This window comes from Nanorana parkeri, unplaced genomic scaffold, assembly GCF_000935625.1.
Source record: "Nanorana parkeri isolate BGI_ZX_2015 unplaced genomic scaffold, ASM93562v1 scaffold57, whole genome shotgun sequence".
Taxonomy (NCBI): Eukaryota; Metazoa; Chordata; class Amphibia; order Anura; family Dicroglossidae; genus Nanorana; species Nanorana parkeri.
In genome coordinates this window covers 1,363,004-1,374,935 of record NW_017306325.1, presented here as the reverse complement: position 1 = coordinate 1,374,935, position 11,932 = coordinate 1,363,004, and positions in this window count along the sequence as shown.

Here is an 11,932-nt window from a genome sequence, read left to right as displayed (position 1 = left end):
GAACTGGGCGTTGTGTGCCTGGATCCAGGGAATGCATTGAGGTAAAAAAAACTGCAAACCTTTAGTAGTGCTTCAAGATTTTAGTAGGAGATGATGTAATCATTGATTCATTTTTAGCAGGCACCTGACTATCAACAATGTGTCTATTTCTGAAATAAAAAAAAAAATCAATTTTCAAAACCTTCCATGACAACACAAAAAAAAATACTATTTGCAGCAGCCTCCCAAACCCTTCTGCCAGGGGCAAATGCTGGCAAAATGAAAGGTAAAACACTGATACACATTGGAAGTGTCAAAGCTTGTTGCTAAGCCACATACCCACATATTGCTTTTGGCTCATCATTGTGATGTGCAGTCTTATTGGCCAATAGGAAGGTGCAAAAGGCAGGAAGGAGTAGGCAAGCGTCAGCATTATGAGATGATTGACTTTTGAGTTTTGAGTTCTTTTCCCCATGACAGAGCAAACAATTCTAATGACTCCAACACATAATAGCAACATAAAGATGATCCTACCTTGTCATTAGAGATTAATGTCATTAATCTCAGCAGGACTCTTGCTCACTGTCCCACATTGTCATAGACAGTCTTTAATTTTGAAGAGATGTCTTTTAGTATTTTGTATTTGGAAATGTCCTGATTTTTAATATACACAAAACTTATTAAAAATCCAGTTTTTTCTCCATGGTAGATTCAATTCTCATTGTCCTTTAATGGTAATCTGACATCTAAATATATACTAAGCCAGTAGTGAAAATGCCAATGGAACTTTACGTGCAATGTGATTAACTTGATATAAAGGGGCATATAGCAGTTTATAGATTTACTGGGCAAATTTACACTAAGGAACAATCACCTTGCCTTTACCACTGTGGTGAGATAAAATTAAGATAATTTGTATTATTAATTTTATATTAATTTTATTAATCATTGTAATATATTTGTAAATGTTAATAAAAGGGAAGATTAAAGTGATGATCTGTCTTTAACTTGAAGACCAAGGGCTTAAAGTGAGAAAATTACTTTTAACTCACTTATATTTTCCAGGTACATAGAACGTGTAGCTAATGTAATTGCATTGCAAGCAAACAGGCAGGTGATAATCCTAGAAAAAGATGCACCTGATGTAACAGCAGGCAGTTTGTTGTCACTAATAATGTCTGCTTAGTTTATAAGAGAGCACTGTGGGGTGAATATGAAATGCTGACTTTTGTGTAATTATCAGGATTACTCACATAAAACTTTTCATATGCTTGAATGATTAGTTTGATCAGAATGTTAAATTAATTTTTGTCTGCTCTCCAACAAGATAAATATAATAAGAACAATGTTTAATTTAATAAAGCCCAACTGAACTTTTAGTTTAAGTTAGCTATATAAAAAGTGTGAAAAGTTATAGTTAATTTTATTAGCCATGTCCCTTGCGGAGTCAGACCTATAGCTCTGCCAATCACCAAAGTTAATTCTCCCTGCCCCTTGGCAAGCTATAGATCTGACTCAGCAGGGGGAGTGTCAGACCTCTGCAGAGAGACTGTTGATTCCACACAGAGAGCAAGGATCCTTTTCCACAGCTTGCTGACAAGAGACAGGCTTTTCTACCAAGGCTATGGCTGTTTGTTTTTTTTAAAGAAAATGAACTGTAAGGGTTTGCACACCTTTTATTTCAATGCATCTTGATTGTATTTAGCTAATTCAAACTGAAAGTTCCATTGGGCTTTAATAAATAAGCATCAAAAATAGAAGTTCTTATATCATGCTAACACCCAAAACGTTGCAGCCCTAGGACTGTAATAGGTTTACTATAAAAACATGAAATTTGGAAGCTAGCAATTCTGTTAAATGCTGAGAATCAGCAAATACCGGCATTACAAAGCCTGATATAACTCGTCACGTACAGTGTACGTGGCCAGTCATATAGGCACAAAGTGACAAGACGTACACTGTACGTCTCCCGTCACGAAGGGGTTAAAATTACATTTTTTTCTCATTAACCCCATGGGCTGAACAAGAAAAAATGTTTGATTGCCCCATCCAAACTATGTTTAAAAATCCAACAATTTCCATGGATTGTACTTAATTTTTCACATAACTGTACACTGCACTGTAGTCCAGTTTCAGTGTGTATAAATATGAAACATGACTGTAAGAACTGCCAAATTCTGATACAGTCCAAAAAAAATACTTTCTTCGAGTGTCTCCTACCTTTTCCAGTGAGGTTATAGGTTCCTTGTAGATCCTATAGGGAGAAGCCCCACTTGAAGATGTAGTGTCACTGTCTGCAACATTTTCCTGGGTGGGAAGTGGGCCATTGATGTCCTGCACTTACAGGTAATGTGTTGAATAGCATTTGGCATCATGCATCCTGGAGTGGTGCTGGGATGCTAAACCAGTAAGTATCTAGGGTACAGTGCCACTGATTGGGTAATATAGCAGCCAAAGTTGCTTTTTTCTTTTCTTTAAAACTGCGCTGATGACTAAACTTTTTAGGTTTCTTTTTGCTCTAGCTGGGTATGGTCCCACAACTTGTTAATTTTAAAATATGTTGCCAATACTTTTCAACTGTTATTATTATTAGCAGTACTGCTACAGCAGTCATACAAGTAGAGATAGTAGTAGTAGAAGTATTGTTATCATTAATTTTAGATTCCTGTTTGTATGAAACAGCAATCTAGTGCTCTTTCTCCTTTAGAGAAGAAAAAAAAGTCTAAACATTTAATAATGACTTTCTTTTAGAAGCAGAAGTAGTTGGAGAAAAAAAAAACATTTTAGCTTTGTTAATAATATAAAGAATACACTGTCTTATTGTTATGGAGTCTGAAAGACGCTGCTTCTTTTTCAATTCCTCTCCACAGCTTGAGACTCACAGAATCTATTCACACACATAGACGCAATACCTGATGGCTCCATGAGCAGTCAATAGTTATATTTGTCTATTAGATCCACAGTATGATTAAGCATTTCTTCTGCAACATAGACCTTTCATTATTTCAAAACCATCCTCATGTACATCTTTAAAACTCTACTTGCATTATTACTACACATTTCAAGTGCTGTGCTTTCTTAGTGTTTTTTCTCCTTTGGTTAACACAATTTTTATACCACTGAGAAACTGTACCGTTCTTATTTTCTTGGCAATGGGTCTCCATAGAACATTTTGCTAAATAAGCAACATACAGCTATCAGATTGAAGAAAATGTAAAATTTATATGATTAACAAAGCACACCTGCACTTTTCGAAATATAACATTTATATAGGTGAAAATGCAAAATGCACAATAAGACAAGATATGCCACAAATAAATAATAAGAAAACAATCATTAATACACAGCCAGATGTTTAGAGTTGAACTTGATCCTTTCCAAGAATCACAATCTTCTCAAGTGATTGATATGCTCTTAGATATTGCCATAGGGTGTCGGCAATGTTCTATAGTCTTATGAACTTGGTTTTTCCCAGCCTCTGTTATATGCACAACATTGTACTTTACATAATCATTTACGGCACCTTCTTCTCTTTTGAGTTTTAAACCTGCAGTGTTCCTCTTTTCCTCTGCTGTGTGGAATATATAACCCATAAACATCACTGTGAGGATGCAGAAGATGAATGGTGATTATAATCTTCCATATCATCTGTTTAGGACCTCTAGCTCCTACCTAGTCTAGTACACTGCTCACATAGTTTAACAAATCACAGAAATGGCCCTACTGTTTATGGCTTTAGTTGAATGGCCACTTACCGTAATACCTCGGCTTATATTCGGGACAGCTTATACTCGAGTATATACGGTATTTGTTTCAAACAAAAATACAACGCAAAGACCTACATTGAGCTACAGTGCACATTTTGTCGCACCAGATAGAGCTTTTTTGGCAGTCTATCAAAGCCTATTGGGGCCAAATCGCACAAAATCAGCTGGAAACATAGGTCATGTTCAAGCGACAAGCTTGAGCTCCAAGCTACAGGCGACATTGAGCTGTGAGATGTGAACAGCTCCATTGAAATGCATTGGACGATATACACTGAGCTACACTGAGCTATTTTTGAGTGATATTTGAGCGGAAATCGCGCTACAAATTGCTCAGTGTGAATGGGGTCTAAAGTGCAATACAACATAGTGTCATTTTTTTTTATAGAATTAAAAATACACTTCCAAATTTAAAAATTCTCTAACGCCTTTTTGAGTTGCCATGAGCTACTCACACACATTTAGCTGTGCTCAGTTTCTGTTTTTTTAGCTGAAGTTATTGCCTGCTTTCAAGAAGCAGGTGTTATTAGAGTGGTGCCAGCATCATATTCGTCCACGTAGGCTCTGCCCACTTCTGTAATTAAAAGGATGAATCTTTGGAACAATACCCCCTTCCTCAACCTGACCTTAGAACTTTCACTGCTATGTTGCTTTGAGTTGGGGTTTTGGATTGTTGGGAAACAATTACAGCAATCATAAGTGTAAATACTGGCTGTGTTTTACAAACATCAGCCCTCCCTTCCGCTAACAACTGTGAAGGAAGGAATTAAAAGAAGGAAGTTAGCAGCAGTTCAAGGAAAGAGAGCAACAGCAGCTTGCAGCAGAGGATGCTTCATTCAATGTGATGGGTTTTAAAGTGCCACTGACCACCAAAGATTGTGGGATTGTTTGTTTTTTAAAGGGGGGGGGGTAAAGTGACACTTACCACCAGTGATTTATTACAGGTATTTATATAGCACTGTCAATTTTTACACAGTGCTTTACATTACAATCTAAGTTCCCCATCTCACATGCATATGAGGGCTAATTTAGACAGGAGCCAATTACCCTACCAGCATGTCTTTGGAGTGTGGGCGGAAACCAGAGTACCCAGAGGTAACCCACGCAAGCCTAGGGAGAACATGCAGAGTCCTTTCAGATATTGACCTGACCGGGATTTGAATCAGGGACCCTCAGTGCTGTAAGACAGAATGGGGAGATTATTGGCTGTCTGCTCACCATGTTCACTGCCAATAGGGGATCACTGTCATTTGACAGTGAGTGGTAAAGGTTTGGCCAGGAGAAGTATTAAGACTGTGTTAAACCCTTAAGTCTAGGTTTAGACCTAAGGGAGACTTTGTATTGGGATGAAAACAAAACATTAGGCTCAAAAAACAAAAATAACACTGACATTGCTTCCAGGATCACACAAGCCCTTAACAACCATTCACCACAAGACAGCAGAGTACTAAAGGGCTTCTACTCTCTTTTAAACTGGATGCATAGCCATTTTGTAATATTTATTAATAAATATTATAACTGCAGTTATATAAGAAGACTTTTTTATTTTTACATAATTTGGCCGATATCAATAGACATGCTGTATGTCTCATTTAACATACAAAACTAGGTAAGAAAGAGTGAATTTTTGATGTGCAGATTTTAGCCAGAGATACCTGATTTACTGCTATGGGCAAACCAATCTTCTCTGTGGACGAGTAAAGGGATCCGATTACTTTTCTGAATCAGTGACACAGAAGATTTGCTGAGATTCAGTCATTACGAGTCAGTTAGACGTTATAGACACAATAGAAATTATAATTGGCTTGCCCCCTGCTGTAGTTTCATCATGTTCTGCCAAATGTGGGTTATATAGAATGTGTCTTCGTTATAAAGTCTTATGGAGATGGACATTTTACTGCAACAGTCCATTTGTTCTATTTTATAGCAGTACATTGCTCTCTGTCATTGTCTGTTGCAGTGTCCTCTAATGTCTGTGATCTAAAACCTAAATGGATGACATTTAGTTTAGTTAAAGCATTGTGTATCCTAAACAAATGCCTTTTTTTAACTGAATACTATTTTAATCTTATGTTTTATCCGTTTTACCCATCTTACATCTCACTGTTTCTGATCTCCTCCAGTCTTTTTCAGTCACTTATTGTCTATATGCGCTGACTCCTGAGTTGGTTACACACCATTGCTCTATATCAGTTTTTAGGAGATTCCTAGTAGTGACAATGGTAACCCATAATTGTGCATTGTGTGATGGCACAGTTACCTAAGGGTCCATATCACAGACAAAGCAGAAACACAACTTGGAGACACTTGTCAACCTATATCAAGCATTGCCTGAACAAGGATCTTCATGGCAGAATCACCAGGTATTGTTTTAATTTACCTGCAGATTGAAAAGGACGGGAAAATAACTTTTGAAATTACATTAACATGTTACAAACTATATGAGGTTTTATTGATTGTATCTACCAGTGACCTTCTCAATACACATTACACAATCATTGTCAACTGTTTTCACCATCAGAAATCATACCATGCATTAAGACATGACGTGGCTGCAAATACACTGCATTTTTATGTGTTGAGGGGCATTTCATTTTGAATGGGCAGCCAACGCACATTAACCCAAGAAAAAATAGATTTTATTAGCGCATTGCACAAAGCACAGCCACTGGTGCTTTGTGGTGTATTGTAGATGTGTTCTGAGGTACAATTAACTTTAAATGGCAACACATCGCTATGCACATCTTTAGTTTATTAGCATGTGTTGCGGTAACATGTGTGATGACCTAATCTTTATATCGGCTTCTAAGGGAGACAATAAAAGGGATTCACTTAAGGTTTTTTATTTTGAAGGCTGCATGAGTGTGTATTTTCAGCTTAAGCTATGAGATTTTAGGTAAGATTCTATGTTGTTTTTTAATCTCTAAATACAATTTTAAGAGGTTCCTTGCCATTGCAATGAGTTTCCTCAGACTAGGATTTAATCATTAAAACAGTAATTTGCAGGTGCCTTGTCCAGGAAATTGTAGCTACTTTTCTCATTAATATTGCATTAGAAAGTTAATGAAACATTTGGGTGAATATATTATAAATAATGAAGGCTTTATTGTTAGTTTTGCCACACTCAATTATGCAAATCAGCATCTGTTTTGTTGTATATTTCAAAAGGTTGCGATGCAGTGCCAACACAGGGAAAGTCACTGTGCATTTAAGTAGGTTAAAAAAGTAACATTATTTCAGCTTAAAGTATTTTTTATTTTCAAAGGTGAAAGTGAACCTGTGTTTACTTTCAACATTGTAAACAGTTACCAAACACGTGTTATGGGTACCTAGAGGTAATTTCAGTAATGGTTTTATACACTGTATTCTCCAAAATTTGGAGCACGCTGTTCTACCAATTCTGACTATGTCCTGTGATCAAAAGCCAAGGTCCATCCCCTCATGCCTCCTGGGCCTCTCTATTGGCCCATAACTATGGCTGGCAGCCTCAATGCCCACTACTGGGAATCCTTTGCTCTAACCGCTACACTATAGCCTCTGTACTTTAAGCCTAGATGTGTTGTAGAGGTAAAATGGTGTCAATGGTGCAACGAAATTCGTCCAATAACGAATTTCGGGAAATCGGGAATTTCGGATTCGTTTGCATTCGTCTTAGCTGTAATTCGGAATTCGGATGCATCCGAATCTCCGAATTTCCGAAAATTCGTTCAAAACGAATTTCGGAACGAACCGAATCGCACATGTCTACTACTGAGATAAAGTAGGTGGGAGGGAATGGTTGCATGATGCAGATATCCATTTTTCTCTGTGGATGAGCAGAGTCTTTCCCACCTTGGAAAATATATTTAGAAGGCTGCACAATGTAACACAGACCATGGCAGTATGATTATAAGTTTGTAAGCATCTGAAGCCTGAAGGGATATTGCAGTTTTTTTAAACTTACATTTCTAAGCTGGGAGCATGTGGGTGTTAGTTGCATGGTTAGGAAAGTAGGGTGATCATGCCAAATAATGTATACATTATTGTTAAAGGATATCTAAACCCAAGAACAAAAATGTAATACACTGCAGATCACCAGTCTTTAGATGTGGTGTCTGAATTAGTTTCAATGTTTCAGGCTAAGAAAAGTTTTTGATATTACAGGAAATTACTTGTTGATCATCGCAGAATTCCAGTGTTCTTGTCACTTCCTGTGAGCTGAACTGAAATCTCAAACAATGTTAACATGTTAACAGCTTTCCCAGCAGAACACCTACCCCCATGTATTGGAGATGAGTAGGGGAGAAGGTGTTTGTAATCCTGATATAGATAGATATAGATAGATATAGATAGATATAGATATATATCACAGTGAATGAGAGTTGCCACCCTAGGACAGAAATTGTGTTACTGTCTGTATCACCAGGTGAAAATAAATTTGCAAAAAGGCAAAGGTTGTGTGCCCTGTATCCTGCTGTTGGAAATATAGTGAACTTTAGACTGTTATAGCTATCTTTCTCTATTTCACACAGGACAATGTGGGCAACAACCTGTGTTCTTAAAACCAACAATAAAAAAAAAAGGAGGCAGACTTGATAGCCATGCTTGTGCAAGGTCTTTGTCTCAAAAAAAGTATTTTAACCACTTGCCATCTGGAGCAGTTTCTTAATTTTGACACAAACATAATACAATCTGAATTTCTGGCTAGAAAACAGCTTAAAACTATCAAACAATGATATATTTTCTGAAAGCAGAGGCCCTATAGAATAAAACATGCTAGTTGCAATTTTTGATGGCGCATGGTATTTGAGCAAATGTTTATCAAACCAATATTTTTAGGATAAGATACATTGAAATGAAATTTAGTTCACAGAAGCAGAATATATTACCCACTTGTTTAATACAATATAAAAGATGGAGTTGTGTCAAGTAACTACTGTAGATATCAAACGTGTCATGCCTTAAAATTGCGTGTGCCTGTGAAATGGTAAATAAACTACAATACCCAAAATTTCCCATAGGTGATGCATTAAATGCTTTTACCGATCATCAATTTACTGTTAACAGTGATTAAGGGCCCTAGAATTATGGTTAATGTTCTCTCTCCAACATTCATAGTGATATGTAACGTGTGGTGCAATAGACATTTTTGCAGGTAGGCACATCCAAATTTTCGTGAAAGGAACATTCAAATTTGTTCACATTTGGCGCATTCAAAATCGAAAATCGCACGCAATTTGTATGAATATCCATTCACAATGGAATGAAATTTACATGTCTATTGCTCACTAAGCAAATGATTTGGAGCATGTGATATTGTGAATATGGTCACTATGGGCTTTCTTCTATTGCTTGGCATGTGCTCTAAAAAAGCTATTGCTAACAAAGTTAATTGTGTGATCATGTGACTTAAAATTATGCCTGTCCAACCCAGCCCTACCTTTTAAAACCAACATACTGTAAGTAGTTATATAGTACACTTATTTATATAGATCTATACATCATATCTAAAAGAGTAGCAGTTATAGAACAAAAAGGATACAAGGAAAAGGGGGTTGCTCCAAAAGGACAGTGAGGAGCTATGCACAATAAATAAATAGCACTCGGCAGAGAAAAAACAGATTATACACTTCGAAGAATGAATACACTGGAGGAGCTAACAATTTATAGCAACATAAAATATACATGATCTGATTGATTTAAAGCCTTTTCTGAGCTCCAGACTCCTTCTGTTTGTTTGACAGAAGCTCAGAGAACTCCTTCAGCTTTTTGTCACTGACCTTTCAGAAACTGTATATCATTTTCTGGGACCCTTGGCTTGTTTTCTGCTCTCCCACAGGGCACCAAATGACAGTTCTGCTTTACCTTCTGCAGCTGCGTATCCCTTGCAATGCACCACTTTGCACCTCCATTTTGTGCTCACAGTGCTGTTCCATAGCAACATGATGTTGCATGCTGTGCAGAGGTCTGTTGTAGTTAAGTCCACTGGGAGCCATTAATATGTTATGGTAGAATTGCTGCTAAACTTGCTGCGTGTTTTGTACTCGTAAAGGTGAGGCGTACAGAGATCATTTCCGAGGAAAACATTTTTTGTTTTTATTTCAAAGCAATCCAAGCTCTGAATGAACTGATTTCAAATTCCATGAAGCTTCAATGTGCATTTACTTTTTATTTTAATATATTTATTTATAAAAATAAGAATAAAAGTATATGTGAATAAAATGAAAGAAGAAAACATAAATCACTAATTGCAGCTGGCTCAAGTTCTTAAAGGTTTTTTTTTTTTAATTAGTATTTTCATTAAATAGGTGGAATAAAAAGAAAGGGATGGGGTTCTACCACTGCATATCTACTATGCAGCTAATCTGGACCTGTAGCCACAATGCTTAGACCTAAGTGGCTTTCTTTAGAAACAGATATATCACCACCCCTCAGGAATAGCGGAAACTCACTTAAATCTTGCAACAGAGCCCTCTCATTAAGCCTAAAAAAGGACAAAGGTTGACCACATTTGTCACATGTTCTACTTTACAGTATCTTCATCAATGGTATATGACAGTAAAGCCTTCTTAGATCAAAAGGTATTACCACTTCTCATTCCACCACATGTCCCAAATGAAGATTATTCCTCATTTCAGGACAGTGGGTGGAGCCATGCAAATAATTCCTTTATGCTCCAACAGCCAAATGCAAATCCAGAAACTCTGATTTATAGTGCAAATATGGTGGAGCCAAGTAAATCATGCATACACTGCACTGATAATGACCAAAAGCCTGAAACAGCTGCATGCAGTTTGGAATAAATGGCTCTATACTATTAGGCTATATTTGTACTATACACCGGCAGTTCCAGATGTGACCCAGTTACTCATTCAGTTTAAATCAGCTAAATGCATTCCAGGGGTATCTAAACAAAAGGTTTTCAATATCTGACAATACATTTTCTTTTTAAATCGGCCACAGCCTGAATAAGAAGAGCAGTTGGCAGGGAGTAGGTTTTTCTATTCGGGCTGTGTCTGCTTTGTAAAGAAAACAAACTGTAAGCCTGAAAATATTAATGTCTTCAGTGGATTTAATCAGAATGTCCAATTCAGCTTTAAGACTGTTGCTGTAAAACTGTATGTAAATGTCAATTCAAAAAGACTATCACACAGGTTACTGATCCTTTAAAATACCCTTAGCTTATGACTGGAGATAACTGTGTGGGTCTGTGAATTTTCTTTCGAGGAAAGCAGAGAATGGAACCACTTGAGTGAAGGCAAAATACCAAAGTTTTCACAGGTAACATGTTTCCCAACATTAAATATCCATTTCATGCAAAAAATATAAATTCCCCGCCTTTTCAGTTTATCTCTGAATTGCACATTATTATGAGAACATTGTCTTGTGATATAAAATCAACAACACTAAAATAAGTAATACAACTTAAATTGACCATAACAAATAGAATAATACAACATCAGGTAACACTACAACAAGTGCGCTTTATACAGGTCTGAAAACTTTCATATATGATTTGTTCTTATTACTTGGTTCACAGTTGCTTTGAAGGTAAGCTGGCATTAAAAACATACCTGTGCTACCATTACAAAACCTCTTCTAAAGGTCTTTACTGACTGCTTGCCATATTGATCCTGTGACTTTACTACCTGTTAAATGACCTGTAACGAATATGTACCTTTATAAATCAAGACTTTCTAACCTGCATTCTTGATGGGACTGGGTACAAATTTGTAAAGCTTGAGAATTTTCATACAAGCCAGACAGCTAGCTAGTTTTTTGTAAGGTGGAAGAATTTGTAGTGTGGCAATCAGGCTGAAAGATATGTGCCATTTTAAAACAATAACGAATAGTTCTCATAAACCTAAAGTGGTAGCACTGTATACCAGTTACCAAATCCAGTATTAATTCATATGAAAAAACAACTATTTTATCAACAAATGTTGGAATGCACATTAGCTAAGGTGAACATTTGTTACTGATATCCCATTGTTCTACCTTTGTAAACAAGACGGTAAGCTATTGCTCTTACTTTTAATACCTATGTATGGACTAAATTCAAATGGGATTCCCATTGTCTGAAGGGCTACGACCCTGATATTTGTGAAAATATTACAGTTTATGTTTTTGGATGAAGATGCAAGAGTGGAGTGGAATTCTAATGTCCACAGCACAAATTTTCAAGGGTAAGGTCATTTTCTGCCAAACAG